The sequence below is a fragment of the Rhinolophus sinicus genome, chromosome X (assembly GCF_036562045.2).
Source record: "Rhinolophus sinicus isolate RSC01 chromosome X, ASM3656204v1, whole genome shotgun sequence".
NCBI classification, from domain to species: Eukaryota; Metazoa; Chordata; class Mammalia; order Chiroptera; family Rhinolophidae; genus Rhinolophus; species Rhinolophus sinicus.
The window spans coordinates 105,750,719-105,770,190 of record NC_133768.1 but is presented as its reverse complement, the minus strand read 5'-3'; the positions used below and the strand labels follow the sequence as shown (position 1 = coordinate 105,770,190).

Below are 19,472 nucleotides of genomic sequence, written 5' to 3'. Positions count from 1 at the left end.
CTTTCTGCTGACTTTAAATAGTTCCTGTTCCATTTAATACCCTGATTGTCCAGATTTGCATTTTTTAAAGATTTCTAACCTGTCTCAAATGTTTTGGGCAGTAGTCCAAATACTGAATCCTGAAAGAATAAAAATGTGAACCACAATTGTTAACAAACTCAGAAGGAAATGTTCCAGTTCTTATTACCATATCTACACAGAGATGGACCATATTATCACCAAACTTTCATTCACTGTAAAAACTCCTAAGTCTTAAGCCCTAAACTGCAAATAATAATAATAATAATAATGTTTATGTGCCACAGAGTATTGTATGTAAATGCTTTTCTGAGTTGAATTCCCCAGCTAGAATGTGAACCTGGTGAAGACATGTCATATGTGTATTCCCAGCATCTGCCATGTAGACTCAAAGGGAAAAAAGCATTTCCTGCACATAGGCCACCTGGCTAAGTGGTGGTCTCAGGAGCTTAAGTAACTTTCCTCAGATTACAGAGCTAGGAAATGGCAGAGGTGGAACTAGAACCAAGTGCTGTATGATTCCAGAGTGTGTGCCCTCATTATACCAGTATTTCCCAAAGTGAAGTAACACATGTAAAATTGGTGAGGCATGAGATTTTTGAGGGTGGTCCACGTAGGAACCTTTAAATTTTTAAAGGTATGCATTTATTTTCATGCTTGTCAAAATATAATTAGCATAGAACACCTCTGATGTCATGGATATTATGAACTAACATGAAACACAATTTATTCAAGTAAAAAATGTGGGTAAATTACAAAAACATTAAGTAAACAATGATATGGATGGTATAAGGGACGTGGTAAGTAGCCTGTAGGTGTCCTAGAAATGACTGATGTCTGGGAAACGGTATGTTACACCCTGCTGCTTAACTGCCATCTCATTCTGGTTGACACATTTATCATATAACATATTTATCCTGTGATACGACATATTTAATCTAAGATCTGTTGAGCCTCCCCTACATGCCAGGCATTTAAGGTACTGAGAGTACAAAGATTAATAGGTGTGTTGCTTCCCCTCATTAAGCCTTCAGTAAGCACCTCAAACATACTTGAAACCAGCCACACCTATGGTGAATGGGTTTTATTTTTTTTCATATCTGCAATCTACGAACAGTCCTGTCCGTTGATTCCAACCATGTATTTTAAAATTGTTTCCATTTTAAGTGTGGCTCATCCTCGATCGTGAGGCAATTTCTTTCTTCACTTTACCATAGCAATTTTGATGTAAGTTAATTTAGCTGTGCCAGTCATGCAATCAAAGGTCAATTAACAGCTCTGATTAAATGGGGTGTTGCCTCTTTGCATTTGCGATTCTGCTTGAAACACCAAGATGCCAGAGACCCAGATATTAGGTGAATCTGTGCCCTATAAATAGAAAAGATAATAAGGTACTTCGGCTTTCTGCTAGTAAAACTTTATGTTAGGGTCTTGGTGACTAAAATTATAGGCATTTAGAATGTCTAGAAGGGAAAAAAAACCTTATTATGGCAAAATAGCACAGAGTTTGCCTCTCTGTAATAGTTATGAGTTTTTCTCCTCGCTTAAAATAACACGATTTTCTGAGCTTATAATACCTGCTGGAAATTAAAAGGAGCACTGCATTTTGCAGCTCATTAAGTGTTGATTACGTAAGTATTTCTGGGTGAAGCATCATTTGAATTTTCTTCCAAAAGCAAAACCGATAGTTTTTCCTCCATCTTTTTTGTTATTTTCTCAATTATGTTTTTGTAAAGCACATAATTACTCTTAGTTATTCTCATGAGCATTTATTTTCATATCTAGTAACAATCTTAGGTGTGGGGGCGGAGCCCCAGAGAGTAGTTTCCAGGCTCTCGGCCTCACATAGACAGGTGCTGGCTCAGGTAGTAAATGGCCAACTGTGATTGCATGGCCATCAGCTGTGGCTAGTTGGCCGTCAGCTGTAACCAGTGAGCCATTGGCCACAATATAACTGCTGTGGCTACAGGGAGAGAAGGGAGAGAAAGAGAAGAAGGATGGGGCTAGCAAGAAGATGGCGGCTGGGCTGGCAAGCGTGGATGGCGGTTTGCGGACAGTGTGGATCCAGCCTCCAGTGAGAGTATAGTGCCGCCAGAGAGAATATAGTGGTATGACTCCCCTACCTATGGCTCCGTGGGTGTTCCTTTTTGGCCTCACCATATCCTGCGTTCTTGTATGGGGAGCGGGAGCAGAGACCCCGCAGGCCGCCCCGCATGACAAATGGCGTGGCGAGCAGGGTCTCCCGCACGACAAATGGCGCAGCGAGTAGGGTCCCCCGCATGACATAGGTCTTCAAAAAGTTCTGCCAAAGAAGTAACAGACAAATTGTGGGGACAGAGCCAGGAGTGCAGTTTCCAGGCTCTCGGCCTCACGTGGAAAGGTGCTGGCTCAGGTAGTAAATGGCCATCAACTGTGATTGGATGGCCATCAGCTGTAACCAGTGAGCCATTGGCCACTAATATAACTGCCGTGGCTACGCTAGCAGAAAAGAGGGGCTAGCCAGAAGATGGTGGCTAAGCTAGCAAGAGTGGACTGCAGTTAGCATGGAGGGCTGCGAATTGTGTGGCTCCTGCCTCCTGTGTCTCCAACCCAGCCGCCAGCGAAAATATAGTGGTATGACTCCCTTATCTATGTCTCTGTGGGTTTTCCTTTTTGGCCTCACCATATACTGTGCTCTTATGTGGGGAGCAGGACTAGAGACCCTGCCTGATGCCCTGCGTGACAGAAATCTATGTGCTGTTAGCTGAAATTAGCACGTATGAATATTTTAGTTGATTTTTCTATAGCTAGTTTTCATTATCACCACATTATTTTCTCTATCATGTCTTAATCTAAAGATGTATTAACATGAATTAATTTCGTTTTAGCTGGAGAACAATTTAAACAAGGCTATAGCTCTCTTAGTGATATCTCCAGATAGAAAGTGATGGAGGAATGATGAGACAGACCTGTGATGGCTGAATCTTGGGCTAAACACCAATTACTCCCACAGCTGCCCCAGAAGATTAGATATTTAGGACTGGAGGAGGTGGAGCGAGAGGGATTAGTATTTCAAACAAAGTAATGTAGTTTAACTAACCTAGGTATATCAGTTTGGGTCTAATCAAGAGACAGACACCACACTGAATTTGGAACTGAGAGGTAATAAATTGGTAACTTGCACACTGGATTTTGGCTTTCACCAGTTTTGTGGAGCTTGGTCCCTCTACTTCTCCCCTCACCCCGCCCCCCCCCCACTGTATTTTGAATACAGCAGCCCAGATGAACCTGTTAATAGGGAGATTAACAGGGAAATTAGTTCATGTCACTCCTTTTTGCAAAAACTTCTAGTGGCTCCCATCTGACTCAGAGAAAAGCTAACATCCTTAAATCTATCAACAATTGGTGCCCCTCCCCCCTTTACCTCTTCTTCTATAGCTCTCTCTCTCTCTCTCATGTACCACCTCAGCCACACGGTCCTTGCTGTTCCTCAGACATGCCTCAAACCTTGGCACTGGGTGTTCCCTCTCCCTAAAGTGCTTGCTCCTTCACTTCTTTTACTCAAATGCCACCTGCTTGTGAGGACTTTTCTCAGGAGCTATCTCATGTTGCAGCTTGCACTTAACCCTTCCTATCCCTCTGGTATGCTTGTTTTGTTCTACTCCACACTTGGACTTCTATATAGCCATAATCAGCCATGCCAGGGTTATACTAGTACTGATTTTGCAGGAATATTGTAAATATTATATAGATAATCTAATTAGAAATTATAATATAAAAGATTATATATGTACACACACACACACACATATATAGTGCATAGAGCACTCAAGAAATATCAGCTACATATCGCCAACAAGCCCTAGGAAGGATGACTTGTGAAAAACTGTGTGATCTTTTTGACAACCCCTATTTGCCTAGATTGAAGGCACGCTTAATCCGATGCTGAAAGCTGGCCAAGTGGCCACTTTGTCCCATACTCATCTATACACTCTTGAGAACTTCACCTACTGATGTCAAGAAGAGGAAAGTAAAGACAAACATAAGGAAAAATATACCAAGGGAAATAAAGAATATAGCCCTCTGACTAGACGTTGCCAAAGAGGACACACCAACAGGAGTTGGCCAAGGGTATACACGTAATATCGTTATGTTCTAACTACAGGGCTTGGCAGAAGAGTGTAAATACTAAGTCTGACAATACCGTATTTTGATCAGCCATTGGCGATGTGGTACCCAAGTGCAGGCCCACACATCATGCCTCCTCTTATGTCTAGTCCACCCTGATTTGGTTTTTGCACCATCTCCATCCCTCCTCATTAGAAATTTTAGACATTTTGTCATTTATTTATTTCTCTCTCTCTCTATTATTTATTTATTTTACTGATTTAACCCACCCAGCCAATTCTATTTTTTTTCAATTACAGTTGACATAAAATATTATTTTATATTAGTTTCAGGTGTACAACATACTGGTTAGACATTTATATAATTTATGAAGTGATCCCCCTGACTAGTCTAGTACCCACCTGGCACCACACATAGTTATTATCATATTATTGACTATATTCCCTATGCTGTACTTTACATCCCCCTGACTATTTTGTAACTACCAGTTTGTACTTCTTAATCCCTTCACCTTTTTCACCTAGCCTTCCAAACCCTGTCCCATCTGGTAATCATCAGTTTGTTCTCTGAATCTATGAGTCTGTTTCTGTTTTCTTTATTCATTTATTTTGTTCTTTAGATTCTACATATAAGTGAGATCATGTGGTATTTGTCTTTCTCTCTCTGACTTATTTCACTTAGCATAATACCCTCTAGGTCCATCCATGTTGTTGCAAATGGTAAGATTAAGATTTCATTTCCTTTTTATGGCCGAGTAATATTCTATTATGTATATGCACCACATCTTCTTTATCCAATTGTCTATTGATGGGCATTTCAGTTGCTTCCATATCATGGCTATTGTAAATAATGCTGCAGTGAACATAGGGGTGCATATTGAATTAGTGTTTTGGATTTCCTTGGATAAATACCCAGGAGTGGAATTGCTGGGTCATAAGTTAGTTCTATTTTTAATTTTTTGGGGAACCTCCAAACCATTTTCAATAGTGCTGCACCAATTTGCAATCCCACCAACATTGCACAAAGTTCCCTTTACTCCATATCCTCGCCAACACTTGTTGTTTGTTGATTTATTGATGATAGTCATTCTTACTGGGGTGAGGTGATATCTCACTGTGGTTTTTATTTGCATTTCTCTAATGGTTAGTGATGTTGAGCATTTTTTCATATGTCTATTTGCCATTTGTATGTCCTCTTTGGAGAAATGTCTCTTCAGGTCCTCTGCCCATTTAATTGGATTGTTAGTTTTTTCAGTGTTGAGTTGTATGTGTTCTTTATAAATTTTGAATATTAACCCCTTATCAGATGTATCATTGGCAAATATCTTCTCCTATTCAGTAGGTTGTTTTTCATTTTGTTGATCATTTCCTATGCTGAGAAAAAACTTTTTAGTTTGATGTAGTCCCATTTGTTTAGTTTTCCTTTTGTTTCCCTTCCTGAGGAGATATAACAGAAAAAGCACTACTAAGAGCAATGTCAGAGAGTTTACTGCCTATGTTTTCATCTAGGAGTTTTATTGTTTCAGATCTTACATTTAAGTCTTAATCCATTTTGAGTTTATTCTTGGATATGGTATAAGAGGGTGCTCGAGTTTCTTTTCTTTTCTTTTTTTTTTTTTGCATGTATCTGTCCAGTTTTCCCAACACCATTTATTGAATAGGCTGTCTTTACCCCACTGTATGTTCTTGCCTCCTTTGTCATGGATTAAATGAACATATAGGCATGGGTTTATTTTGGGGCTCCCTATTCTGTTCCATTGATATGTTTGTCTGTTTTCATGCCAATACCATAGGGTGTTTTGATTACTGTATCTTTGTGGTGTAGTTTGAAATGAGGGAGCATGATACCTCCAGCTTTGTTCTTCTTTCTCAAGATCGCTACGCCTATTCAGGGCTGTTTATGGTTCCATATACATTTTAGGATTGTTTGCTCTACTTCTTTGAAAAATGCCATTGGTATTTTGGTAGGTATTACAATGAGTCTATAGATTGCTTTGGGCAGTATGGACATTTTAATGATGGTAATTCTTCCTATCCATGATCATGGTATATGCTTCCATTTATTTATATCTTCTTCAATTTCTTATAATTTTCTGAGTACAGAAAATTACTTGCCTCCATTTCATTTACTTCTTTTTCTGGAGTTTTCTCCTATTCTTTCATTTCGGACATGTTTCTTTCTTTCCTCATTTGGCTACCTTACTGTGCTCATTTCTATGTATTAGGTAAATCTCCTATGTCTCTTAGTCTTTGCCGGGTAGCGTTATGTAGTAGGTGTCCTATAGGCACAGTCTCCCTGGTCACCTGCATTGGTGTTCCTGGAGTGTCCCTTGTGAGGGTTGCTTGTGCCCTCCTGTTGTAGTTGAGTCTTGATTGCTGTTGGCATGTGAGGATTGGAAACATTCACAGAATATCAGCTGCTATGTGGAAGCTGACCCCACAGAGCGGGATTCACCCTAGTGTGCTTGTGTGCCTGTTGAGACCTCCATTTTGGTGTGTTGTTTGTGAAGCTAATTGGGTAGTTCTCTTTTGTGGTCTGAAGCCAGCCTCCAGGTGTCTTGGTTCTGGGTTCTCTTGGAAGGAGCTCCAGTGCAGGTTAAGGTCAGCTGCTGCCTGTGACTGGCCCAGGACTATCTGGTAGCAGGTACAAAGTTTTCTGTAGTTGGTCACTTACTCTGCTGGACCTGGAGGCACATGCAAGAGGCCACACTGTGATCCAAGGCCGGCTGCCACCAGTACTGGGCCTGGAGCATCTCAGCACAAGGCCCAGGGCATCCTGAGGCCTGATGCCACCTCCTGGCTGCCTATAAGCTTAAGCCACTAAAAGAGCCTCAGATGGTATGTGAGTTGGGTGAGGAGGGGTCCCAGGTAGTCAACAGTGTGGGGTGAGTGGTGTTCACCAAGTTAATGCAGATTCATGTTTGGTACCAACACTGCACCTGGGGTCCCTTGTAAATGTCTCAGAGAGCACCAAAGCCAGCCACTGTCTGCTCCATGCCCACAGCCCCCTGAGAGTTGTCCAGAATAGACTGCAGCACAGGTTGGTTCTGGTTGCCCACCATTGAAATTGTCTCCAGTGGTACACAAATTGGTGAGCCTGGGGCCATGTGGCAAAATGCTCAGGGTACACCGAGGCCAGTCACCATCTGCCTTAGGCCTGCAGACTCCTGAAAGTTGTCCAAGAAAGACTGCAGCATGGGTTGGGGCTAGTTGCCTGCCACCAAAAGTGCGTCAGGTAGCACATAAGCCAAAGCTGGCTCTTTGCTGCTAAAAGAGCCACCTATAATGTGTGGGGCGGAGCTGGTTGCCAAAAGTGCCTCTGATGGTCTGCAAGTTGGGCGGCGTTGGGTCCCAGGGTGGCATGAGCAGAGTTTACCAGGCCATTGCAGTTTCAAATTTGGCTGTGTGGGGGAGGGCTCAACACAGGAAAGATGGCCCCTGCTTATAGGCTACATGGGAGAAATGGTGGCTCTCCCTCTAGCCCTCACCCTGAGGCCACACACTCAGTCTTTCCCTGTATAGCTCTGGTGCCTCTTGAGTTGCCATCCCTCCGTTGCAGCCCAGGGTGAGTGCCTGTGAGTGAGTCATTCTGTGTGCAGGCCCCTTAAGAGGACGTCTGGTTTTCCAGCAACCTTCTGTCTCTTCCAGAATATCAGAATCCCTGCTGATTATCCCCAGCCAGATGTTGTAGGAACTTTTCTTCCTGCTCCCTGAACCCTGAATTGGGGAGCCCGGTGTAGAGCTGGGACCACTCACTCCTCAAGGGGACCTCTGCTGCAGAGATATCCCTCCCGATTTTCAAACTCCACATGTGGGGATGGGGCCAGCCAATTTCATGTATCCACCCCTCTTACTAGTCTCAACGTGGTCTCTTCTTTATATCCTTAGTTATAACAGTTCTGTTCAGCTAGTCTTCAGCTGGTTCTCCAGGTTGATTGTTCTATAATTTGGTTGTAATTTTGATGTGGTAACGGGAGGCAGCAAGCATAGCATTTTCCTACTCCACCATCTTGTCTAGAACTTAGACAAGTCTCTTTTTCATAAATTCTGTTTGTATTATTTGGTTGAAGAGACTGTTCTCTGAGCCCTGACATAAGCGGGTGTTCTGGCTGACAGTCCAGAGTTTGTACAGAAAAAAATCTGTGGGAAACGTCACATAATTGATCTCATTCGTTAGGTATGTTAGGCCCTGCCTGGCTCTGGTCTCTGCATGCCTTTTCTCCCACAGCTAAAATGTCTTAGGCATTTTAGAACCCTCCCTCCTTCTCTGCTTCGTCCTCTTTTCATTTCCAAGATCAGGGTTGCTTGCTTGTGTTACCTCCATTTTATTTCCACTTCTCCAGTTCATGCCTCAGCACTTCTCAACTATTGTAATAGCATCCTAACTGGTCTTCTCATCGCTCTAATAAACATTCACACTGCTGCCACTCATTCTGATTCTGGCATCGTGAATTGAGAATTTACTATATTTCATACATTGCTTTAGGTAGTTCACCTTTATCGTTCATTTAATTCTGTCAACAACATTTTGAGCACAGGACTGGTGATAATTCACATTATTAATGCAGAAGCAAGTCCAGAGAGGTTAAATGACTTACTCTAGGTCTTTCTGCTAAACAGTGGCAAGGTTAAGTCTCGTGATTTTGGTACCACTTCATATTTGCCTCATATATCTTCCTATAATACAGATCCCTTTGCAAAATGTTATTTTTAGATCTAGGCATTCAAAGATCTTCACAGTCTAACCCTATCCTACCTCTTAATCTTTATCTACCATCTAATAGCCCCTGACAATTCATGCTCCAAGTTAACTAGTTGACTTCTTTCCTCCCAATATTCTAGGGACACAATGCCCCTATAACTTTGCATGTGCTTTCTCTCTGCCTGAAGTACACATTCCTCTTTCTTAGTCTATCAAAAATTCTGTAATTTTCAGATTCAGGTTAATTGCTACTTCCTTCATGAAACCTTCCCCAATGCCTCTTGGGCAGTATTCATGCTATTTCCCTCTATGTTCCCACAACCCTGAATTTTTTTCCAATATAGTATTTTTTAAACTCTGCCATCTATTACAGTTGTTAATATATTTGTCTCCTCCCTCCAGACAAAAAGTTCCTTCTGGGCAGGGACTATGTCTGATTTATCACTCAATTTTTAACACCTAGCGTAGTGCCTGGTACATCCAATTTTATGAAAAAGGTCTGTTGAATGTGAAATGAATATTGGACTTCTCCAAGGGAACAGTAGCTCTAAGTTATCAGACTAATCCCCACCGCTGTAATTAGCATATGCAACCAGGCCCCTTCAGTCCGAGTTAGGAGTCTATCATTCCCAAGATATTCTGTGCACTTTGAGCATTGTATTCTAATTATCTGTTTATGTATCTGCCTTCCCTGTTAGGCTGCCTGAAATACAGGAGACATGTGTGAAGCCCAATGACTGTGACTCCATGAATGGGTTTTAAGTGAATAAATGAAGGCAGAATGGACCTATGTAGTGTCTCGTATTCTATGTGTGCTGACGGATAAGCTTCTTCTCAGTGATGCCCTTCTGATGATAAACTATTTGAGTCAGTCCACAATAAATCACTGTGTGATTGGCAGAAAAATGGGCAAATCAATTGTTATCTAGGGGAAATGGACAACTACAGAACAGTTTGACCATAACAGTGATCAGAATAACTAGACCTTTGTTGCTGCTGTTTCCCACATAGACCTAGTTTAAAACAAATGGACTGGATATTTGGGCAGCATAGGAACATCTATGGACAAGATAATCGTAAAAATGAATATCTATCTACTCCCCATCCGCTATTAAGAGAAGTGTATCTGTTTTATCTAATTTCCTATTTCAACAATATCAAATTCTGATGGTCCAGTTCAACAAAACTCAACAGGAGATTTGATATTTCACAAAAATAAGTACATGGAAAGAGACTCAGCAGAACTGAACAATGTCATAAAGGATAGCCTGTGACATTATCCACATAATGCCTTGACCTTAGTTATTCCGTCTCTTGATTGAAAAATACAAAATATTTGCATGCATAGATCCTTTAACAATATTTTTTTTTTCTTTTCTGACATCAAGCCACCTGGCCTGAGATTTTGTAAACCAGGTGACTGTTTGATTCTCACAAGCATGACATTTTTATGAACATAATAACACAAAAATATGTATCAGTGCCAAGGTATCTTTAATATTTTTCTATCAAACTGTGACCTTTTCTATTCAAATATCTGAATCTTTCTTCCTTATGTTCACAAAACCCACTGAAAAGTTCAAATGATATAATCTGAAATGTAAAGGTGTGTTTAGTAAAATTGGTTAAACCCAGATGTTTATTCGGAGATGCAACAGTTAGATAGATCTGCTGATTGACAATGGAGCTTCGAGTTTCTGGGTTAGTTTATGTGAATTACCTTCCAGATGAGCGAGGCCACAGGACAGATCAAATATGTTCACAAAGAAGAATGTTAAGAAGAGTCAGAAGAGATCCTCTGTGGGGCCAGATTATAGTTCATAGGATATTTAGAGAACATTTGCTGTTTCTCGGGAGTGGACAAAAAGTGTTAAAGGTACCTGGATGGTATACATAGCTTGTGAGGGTATTCTCAGAATGTCCACTGTATCTCTTTCTGTAAGTCCTTTGAAAAGTCTGAGCATATCTAATTCAAGTCCCGTATTCCCCCTGTATTATCTCCAACTGTGGCACAAGTAACTGGGGAAACAATGCAAAATAGGAATGCTATATCAGGACAGGTGTCTTTCCCTCTTCTTCAGTGTGCAACCTACAGAAGTCCTATAGGAAGGGACTAAGTGATACTATTATAATAAAGGGTAAAAGTAACCAGTTTCTTTCCTTAAATAGAAAAGAGCTCTTCCCCTTCCTTCATGGCAAACTCCTCACCTATTAGAACCAAGCCCAAATAGCCTCCATTGTGAAAGCTTTTGCTAACCTCTCTGGTAATAGTTATACATATCTTTAGGGTGCCTTCTCTATGCCAAGCAATATGTGAAGCAGAGATGAAAGGACAAGACCTTCACTCTCAAGGATCTTACAGTGCAGAAAGGAAGATAGACATATGAACCTAAAGGCCAAAATATTACAGTGAGTTGCTGCTCTAATGGAAATATCTACAGAACGTAATAGTAAAAAGAAGTGCATTAGTCTGCCTGGGAGAATTACAGAAGACTTTTCTGGGAGTATAAAACTAATTCTTGATTTCACTTAAGCCAACAAAAATCATTTTTACAAGATATCAAAAGATATATTAAGGATTCCAAGAAGAGAGAATTGTTCTTAGAATTGAAATACTTGAAGGATTCTTATTTATTGTTTCTCATCTCTACTGTTTTTGAAGAGTTGACTTCAGTCTCCCTCCCTCCCTCCCTCTCTTTCTCCTTCTGACTCTCAAGCAGCTATCACTAATTCAATATATCCATAGTAAAATATGGCTATTTGAATTTACAGTCTCATTTAGAGAGTGCCTCCTGAGAAAAGAAAATCCGACTGGCCCTACTAAGGTCAATGTGTAGCCCTAATTCAGTATGCTGTAACTAGGTGTCAGGGTCATGAACAGAAACATAATTGGTGGTCCACAAGCCCCTGGATAATAAGAAGAGTTCCCAGGGAAAAGTGTTTGGACTAACACCAATAGGTAATCATTACACATACCATTTGCAAAGAAATTCCGTTAGCTCATTATGACCGAAACATAGGTATGATGTGGGGAGAGGGTCAGAAGATGAGATATAATGCTAGGCAGGGGCAAAATTTTGAGGACTTTGAATTTGGACTTTATCTTCTAAAGTCATATGAGAGGCTTTGCAAGGGGACAAAAATATATGACATTACTGATTAAAATAGAGAAAACTGGGGAAGCAACAGTTTGAAAAATATTATATATTATTATATATAACTATATTGTATATAATTTTATATATGATATATTGGATATGCTCTTGTCTATTGTATGTTATTATATATTATTAGCACTATTGAACTTAAGGTACTTATAACAAAGTGGAGCTGCTGCAGAAGAGCTAAGATTTATTGAACACTCACTGTGTACCAGGCTCTCTACTTTACATAGGCTATCTTATTTAATTCACACAAGTTCTCAGCCAGGTAATATCATTCCATCTCCATTTTACAGATGAGGTACATAGAGATTAACTTGCCCAGGGTCACACACATAGTAGAGCCAGAATTTTTACCAACAGTCTGATTGCAGTCTGTGTACTTACCCCTCATTGTCTGTGGCTTCTCAATACAGAAACTTATACAAGGTCTGACAATTAAGTTTGCAAACTTGTTACAACGATGTTGCTAACCTTTTTTGATATCAGAAGGATTATTCATTATGAATTTGTACCAACTGGATAAACAATTAACCAAGTTTACTGTTTGGAAGTGCTGAAAAGGCTGCGTGAAAAAGTTAGACGACCTGAACTTTTTGCCAACAATTCATGGCTCTTACATCATGACAATGCACCAGCTCACACGGCACTGTCTGTGAGGGACTTTTTAGCCAGGAAACAAGTCACTGTATTGGAACACCCTCCCTACTCACCTGATCTGGCCCCCAATGACTTCTTTCTTTACCCAAAAATAAAGGAAATATTGAAAGGAAGACATTTGGATGACATTCAGGACATCGAGGGTAATATGACGACAGCTCTGATGGCCATTCCAGAAAAAGAGTTCCAAAATTGCTTTGAAGGGTGGACTAGGAGCTGGTGTCAGTGCATAGCTTCCCAAGGGGAGTACTTCTAAGGTGACTATAGTGATATTCAGCCATGAGGTATGTAGCACTTTTTCTAGGATGAGTTCATGAACTTAATTGCCTGACCTCATATATGCTAGTCTGAAGCTCAGGAACAGAAGTTATCTTTAGTATCACACTTATTACTTTAAACTGTCTGTCTGTCTTCTTCCTTAGACTATGAACTCCTTAAGATTAGAGATGGAGTCTTATTTCCATATCTAATGGCTAACTTAGGACCTGGTAAAGAGATGAGATGATGCATTTTGTGGTTATACTAGTCTCCCTAAGATTCTACTTCTAGTCTTTTCCATGCCTCCTTGAATTTAGCCATGGCCATATCACTTTGGCCAATGAAAACTAAGCAGAAGTGATCCATTTCACTTCTTTGTGGAATCATTTTAGAGTCTCCATGTGATTCTCCATGTTCTCTTCCTATTCTGTGGCAAACCCTGAAATCTCATGTTAATATGGAGGAATTATAAGATAGCAGAGCCTCTGTCAGCCTGAGTTCCTGAGTGACTACATGGAACAGAGGTCTAGCCCTTCACCCCTGCCAAAATGTATTGGACATATAGCTTGAAGGAGAAATCAACCTTTGTTGATTGAATCTATAGTTTTTGGAGGTTGTCCGTTCCTGTAGCACAACCTGGTTCATTCTGTCTAGTATAGTGAGTAATTGTTGTTGGTTAATAATTACTATCTCTCCATCATGTCTACTTCCCATTCCCCATATCAACAAGGCCAGAATCCTTATCTTTTAGACCAGTCAATTTTGTAAACAGTGTTGATGAGATGTTGGAAGCAGTCTGAAAAGCCTATTGTTTATCTATAATCTGAGGAAGCAGGACTGTATTTTCCCTTTACAAATATCTTAATAATGACTTCAGTAGTCTGAATTTTTGGAATTCCTCATACCTCAGGCCACTATTTGTGTGCCAGGCACTGTCCTAGGTTCTGGGGCTACATCAGTGAACAAAACAAAAAAACCTCTTCTGGAGTTTACCTTTCAGATGGAGAGACAAACAAAATGAGTATACTATACAGTACATTAGAAGGTGTTAAATAACCTGGAGAAAAGTAAAGGAGGAAAGAGGGATAGCAGGACTGAGGGGTTACAATTTTAAATAGGATGGTCAAGGAATGCTCCACTGAGAAAAAGGCAAGACAGAGCCACGAGAATATCTTTGGGAAGGTTCCAGGCAAAGGTAATTCAATAGAGAAGTGACTGAGGCAGAAGTGAGTTTGGTATTTTTGAATGACAATGTGAAGACGGGTAGTCAGAAAGATCAAGGGGATGGGGCAATTCATGAAGGGACTTATAGGCCATTGGGAGGACCTTGCCTGTTACCCTAAATGAGATGGAAAACTATCACAGAGTAACTCAGTTAATACCTACCTTGCTTCTGAATTTTACGTTCAGTGACTACATGGAGCAGAGATATACCCCTTTTTGTAGGGCGATAGGACATATTTATTAGAAGTTCAAACAGCAGAGTGCATTTGTGAGGAAACAGAGTTTGAGGGACACCGTGAAAGTATCCCTGCCTTAGCTAGATCTCCATTCCCTTCCCAATCGCTCTTCTTTTTCTTAGCACTTCCTTTGTAATAGCAGTTACTTGTTATCCCTCACTCCCACACGCCTTATCTCTTTTGTACCATGGGAATAATCTCGTAAGTCCCTCGACCTGCCTCTTCTACTACTCAACCCTCTATTTCACAGGACTGGAAAAATGAACTTCCTCAGTTACTGTTCACAGCCACTCACCCCAATTCAAAGTCATACATACCATCAACTAAAATTGGTACTTCCGCTGAACCATAAAAATGCATTCATCGTTGTCTGATGCCTAAGAAGGTTTGCCTTAGAACAGCGCTTTTTCAACTTGCTCTTTCAAATATAACTAATGGCAGAAGAGAGGGATAGGGGCTGAGCCTAGAGCAATTCAGTTTAAGCATGAAATGTTTTAAAAGTCTCCTGCTTTATCATAAAATTTTATGCAAATCTTGCATTCTTATTCATTATACATCCTTATCAATTTTAACCTGAAATAAGGTTTTCCCTCGGGTTCTCAAGGGATATTGATTTTTCCAAGAAATACGTCCTGCAGATTGTTTACTACGTATCTTAGATAATCAGAAAAAAATGTACCTGGACTATTATCTTAGTTCTCCATTGAAACACATTTGCTATGATTTAATGTTATTTTTTAATATTTTTATAGTGGTCTGGCTAAGAAAAATCCATATGAAGAAAGCACCCGTGTCTTTGATCAAAGTGTACTCACAAAGTTTGTCGAAAATAGTGCTCAATATCCTTTATACAATACATCTTAATCAAGTTTTTCCTGTGTCTTTGACAACTCTGCAGGAGCCCATATATCTCATTTTGTGAAGTAAGACCTTGGCACAGTGGTTCTCAAAGTGTGGCTGACCAGCATTGTGGGGACAGAGTCCCAGAGAGCAGTTTCCAGGCTCTCGGCATCGTGTGGAAATGTGCTGGCTCAGGTAGTAGATGGACGTCAGCTGTAATCAGTTAGCCATTAGCCACTAATATAACTGCTGTGGCTGCTTTGGTTGGTTGGTTGGTTAGTTGGTTGGCAGGCAGAGAAGCGGATGCAGATCGTGTGGCTCTTACTTCCTGAGTCTCGCTCGGCCACCAGCGAGACTGGGGTTCAGGAAGACTTCTTGTTGGGGTACTGGTGGATGTTTGCTTTTGTATCTCCAACCCAGCTGCCAGCGAGAATATAGTGGTACGACTCCCCTACCTATGGCTCCGTGGGTCTTCCTTTTTGGCCTCGCCATGTCCTGCGTTCCTGTGGAGGAGCTGGAGCTGAGACCCTGCATGAGAAGCATCATCAACATCATTTGGGAACTTGTTAAGAATGCACATTCTCAGACTCCAGCCCAGACCTACTGAATCAGTAAGTCTGGGATTGGAACATGGCAATCTGTGTTTTGACAAGCCCTCCAGGTGATTCTGATACATGCTGAAGTTTCAGAACCACTGCTTCAGCAGATGCCTCAGGCCCTAGGAAAAATGATGGAAGCTGGCACAGTCAGCATCGTATCTTGTTTTTGTTCCTTTTTCAGCTGCCCAGTGCTCTTGTGTTTAGCTCTTCCCACCCCATCCCCTCATACCACGTTCTCTTTTGCCCTACTCGTCTCCTTTCCTTTCCTAGAACACACCAAGCTCCTTCAGCCCCAGAGCCTGTACACTCACTGCTCCCTCTCCTTGCAGCACTCTTCCTCATGGCTTTCGAGTGATTGATACCATCTTGTCATTCATGTTTCAGCATATGTGACAGCTGTTCAGAGACACCATCTGCAGACAGCTCGTTTAAAGTAGCCAACCAGTCATTCCGTAATGTCATCTTGGTTATTTCTCTCCATAGCCCTTATCACCATCTTCCACACTACAGATTTTTCGTTTGTTGTCTGTCTTCCCTACTGGAATGAGAGCTCCATGTAGATAGGGACTTTTGTTTGTTTTGTTTACATTTCTATGCCCCACACCTAGAATATTGCTGGGTGCATCATAGTAGCTCAGCAAATGTTTGGTAAATAAAGAATTAGTTTAAAAAAAAAACCAGCTAGGAGTCAAGAGACTTGGAATTGATAAGAAAAACAGTTAGATAGTTTGAGTAATGTTGCCCACAATTTCTTCCAAATGAGTTTATGTTCAGAAGTGAGTTCGAACTGGAAGTCTGGTCTCTCAGTTGGTCTCTGTTCCCATTCGCTGCACATGGATTGAAGATGAGGCCATGTGGCATTTGATTTTTAGACAATGTGACTCTTCTACTTAAGCCAAACTACTTATTCCAGTACTCAACCAAAGAAACATAGCTATGTTCCAACACTGGGGGGAATAAATGATTGTGTTGGACTTATTAAGAGGTGGTATATAGGTCTTCAAGACGATACCATCTTAAGAGATTTTAAAATGTGAGTCTGACTGTACTTGATTTTCACCTTAGACTGACTTTCTAACATAACATTGAGTAACATGTGACTTTTCTATAACTGTGCTCTATGATTCTTTCAAGTAACCTTAAAATTACATTTATGAGATCCCCTTTCTTTCTTCCTTCCTTCTTTCCCCCTTCTTTTCTTTCTTCTTTGTCAAAAAGCAATTAGGTAGCCTTGAATGTAATGAGAAAGCACTCTAGTGGTAGCTGAGGCCCATTCAAGGAGGACGTACAAGCTGTGCAGAGGCCTGGCAGGGTGGAGAGATTTCATATGTCTAGGGAGATAAAGCAAATGAGTAAATATATTAAGTAAATATTTTGAGAAAATAAGTAAATATTTTGAAGACAATGGAAGCCAGTTTTGTTTGTTTGTTACTATTTAAGAAGGGAGTACAAATATGTAAAGGAGTAAAGTAGACTGAGCCCTAAGATGTTGGGTGGAAATTAAAGGTATTGATGTGAACTCAGTATTCGATATATACAATGTAGAAATAAATATAGATGCAACTGTGTGTACATATATTTATATGTGATTATGTATATGTGTATATGCATACCCCCACACGCATACATATACACACACATATTCCCCCAACTCTGTCCATTGAGTAGGTCCTGGAAGCAGTGATATCCAGGTAGCAATAAGCATGCATGATGTCCAGATATTGATTTCTAGGTACCACTCATTGTCCAATAAAAGGAGCCGAGCCAGAGTGCCTTTGAGTAATGACTGCATCTCATCTAAGATTGGGATAAGAAAAGAACCAGAGGAACCTGGAACATTTTATTGTTCCCAAATAAGGAGTTCTGTAAGAATGATGAGGCTATGTCAAAAGGACACAAAAGCCAGCTTAAAGATGTTCACACTAGCCAAATCCAGGACAGTTTGATTGAATACCAGGAATGCCAAAAAAATATATACAAGTGGACACTTTTGGTCAACGTTGCTCAAGCAGTAGTTCACCATAATCAGAGGTGTCTGGATGCCTGATGGTAACCACTTTGAGCACCTCTTGTCATTACAGAACTTACGTGACTTGTATTCATTTTTTGTTATCGGTATATATTATTACAATTTTAATACAGTTTTCCTTTCTTAAAATGTGTATACATTTTTGGCACCATATGGAATATACATAATATATGCCATATATTATGTATATTATATATAATATATACATAATAGTAATAGATTATAACCCACTAAAAATTGTAATTAATGGATACATCCAGATATAAATAAATGACTACATAAATGGAGGGAAATAGGAAGCTCTGTTTTACAATAGAAGTTTAACTAATAAATGTCAAAGGAATGATCAAATATCACCATTTGGCAACCACCATAGAAATAAATAATTCAGGTAAGAAGCAACAACAGATGCTAAACCTAGTTGGTAAAAATGGGGTGAGGGATGGAATTTTACATAGTTCCAAAATCTCCCTGCCCCCGAAATACTTATTCCTTGTGAAGAAGGAAAAAATGCTATGGCACAGAAGAAAAACAGGGTCGATACCATACTAATCAAGTGACCAAATTTAACACCACCTTAGGCTGCTAAATCAACATCATGTATGAGAACAGAATGAGAACATAGTATCACTTTTGTAATATGTCAGTTAAAATGCAGACCTTGTATCAAATCATGAGGAACACTCAGGCAAACTCATAATGAAGGCCATTCTACAACTTGACATTTGTAATCGTTAAGAGTCAAAGTCATAAAAATCAAGGAAAGACCAAGGAGTGATTCCAGATGGAAAGAGACTGGAGGGATGTATGAATAGGGTGCAACTTGTGGTCCCGGATTGGATCCTTTTGCTGGAAAAGACATTATTGGGACAAATGGTAAAACTTAAGTGGGGTCTCTGGGAAAAGGATACAATAGTCCACCCTTTTCCGTGGCTTCTCTTTCCACAGTTTCAATTACCCGCAGCAACTGCGGTCTGAAAATATTAAATGGAAAATTCTACAAATAAACAATTCATACGTTTTAAATTGCGTGCCATTCTGAGTCACATGTTGAAATCTCACACGGTCCAGTCATGTCAGGCCCATGACATGAACCATCCCTTTGTCCAGCATCTCTACTCTGTCTATGCGCCCCCCCATTAGTCACTTAGTAGCTGTCTAGGTTATCAGATTGACTGTCAAGGTACTGCAGGGCTTGTGCTCAAGTGACCCTTCCTTTACTTCACAGTGGTCCCAAAGCGGGAAAATGGTGGTGCCGGCAATTGGGACATGCCAAAGAGAAGCTGGAAAGTGCTTGTTATATATCATCAAAAGGTCAATAGTAATGTAACGTTACATCACAATGCCCACGTCATTTACTTCCCTTCATCTCATCACAAAGACATTGTATCATCTCTTATCATCACAAGAAGGGTGAGTACAGTAAACTAACATATTTTGAGAGAGACCATATTCACATCACTTTTACTATAGTATATTTTTATAATTGTTCTATGTTGTTATGGGTTGTTGTTAATCTCTTACTGTACCTACTTTAGAAATTAAACTTTATCATAGATATGTATGTATGGAAAAAACTTAGTATATATAAGGTTCAGTACTATTGCTGTTTCAGGCACAAACTAGGGGTCTTGGAATG

At 40.3% G+C, this 19,472-nt stretch overlaps 1 long non-coding RNA gene across 1 annotated transcript in view; it reads left to right on the top strand.

Annotated features, from left to right (window-relative positions):
- Positions 1-19,240, top strand: part of LOC141569609 (uncharacterized) — a 65,475-nt gene extending 46,235 nt beyond the window's left edge. The window contains exon 3 of the long non-coding RNA XR_012493298.1: positions 19,062-19,240. This is a non-coding gene — a long non-coding RNA (uncharacterized LOC141569609). The remainder of the gene's footprint in view (positions 1-19,061) is intronic.
- The last annotated feature ends 232 nt before the right edge of the window (positions 19,241-19,472 follow it).